Source organism: Nematolebias whitei, chromosome 18 (genome assembly GCF_014905685.2).
Source record: "Nematolebias whitei isolate Nwh7 chromosome 18, NemWhi1, whole genome shotgun sequence".
Lineage (NCBI taxonomy): Eukaryota > Metazoa > Chordata > Actinopteri > Cyprinodontiformes > Rivulidae > Nematolebias > Nematolebias whitei.
In genome coordinates this window covers 23,311,557-23,312,847 of record NC_056515.1, presented here as the reverse complement: position 1 = coordinate 23,312,847, position 1,291 = coordinate 23,311,557, and the positions used below count along the sequence as shown (strand labels likewise).

At 37.8% G+C, this 1,291-nt stretch overlaps 1 protein-coding gene across 1 annotated transcript in view; it reads right to left on the bottom strand.

Annotated features, from left to right (window-relative positions):
- Window positions 1–1,291, bottom strand: part of LOC119424437 (collagen alpha-1(XXVII) chain A) — a gene marked incomplete at its 3' end in the record, with an annotated part of 4,927 nt that overhangs the window by 3,389 nt on the left and 247 nt on the right.

Below are 1,291 nucleotides of genomic sequence, written 5' to 3'. Positions count from 1 at the left end.
ATAAGATGGTCCCTTTGGTACGCCCCTCCTCCATTGCCGGCCCTCTTCCTTGTTGGCAGTCGTGTCAAACTGGTTGAAAACAGCACGTTTCAGCACAATAAAAGAAACTGTCCAGATGACCTGACTGAAAAATGTTGTGTCCAACAGACAGTTTTTCACTTTAAACCAGATCATACTATAATCTAAACTCTCCAGAAGTTTGGACCTTACTACTTTAGACATCCTGGTGTGTCTGTTTCTTTTACACTCATTTTCTCATGTCAAAATGTCATTTATCCATTCATACATTTTATTTACTTGCAGATCTCCAAGCAGTTACTGCGTGAGAGGCTGGGTACACCCTGGACAGGTCAAAAGTCCATCACAGGGACAAACAACCATTCACACTTGCACTTACACCTAGGGACAATTTTAAGTTACCAATTGCACGTTTTTGGTCTGTGGAATTGTGTGGAATTCCATCATGTAATAACCTTCCTGCAAGAAACGCGTAGTATTTTTGCTCCACTATTGGTTTAGTTAAACGTATCAAATTAATCAAGTTATTTGTTTAACAAATTAAAAACGTGAACACAAAATGAATACATGTATGAGCAGGTAGCTCTGTAAATCTGCTTAATGAAGAAATCTTACTGGCATTCCTTTACTGCCATCTTTTCCTAGGACTCCATCCATCCCAGGGACCCCTTCCCGTCCCTCTGGGCCCACCACACCCCTGGGACCAGGGGGACCACCTCTACCCTAGAATAAACAATGCGTTTATTACAAGACTGAACATAAAAAAATTGTTACATACTTCTTCTGAATTAATCTTTTCTATCTGGTTTTACAGCAGAAAAAAAACCAATCTGTTTTCATCAGTCTACATTTAATATCCTTATCTTTTTGTTTTATGTTTAGAGTTATGCACGAACTTAAAACCCTACAACTTTTGTATTCTTCATTGAGTGTAGACTGACAAACAGAAAATCACGAACACACCTCTGGTCCTCTGGCTCCTTTCTGTCCCGACTGACCTTTTTTACCTTTCTGACCCTAAAGAAATAGAAAACATATTTTGAATGTGCAATATTGACATATTTCTTGATTAAATGTTACTTTTAGTACTGGCATTTTTAAAACTTGTACAGTATGCCATTTTGATTGAAAGCAGAAACTAGAAAAATGCACCATAGTGTGACTTTGACATTGCAGTAATTTTAGAGAAAACGATGTCCAACATTTATGAATTTTGCAACAAGTGCTTTCTTCTCACTTTGCAAGTGACTTGTTGATGTGCAATTTTGTGTTC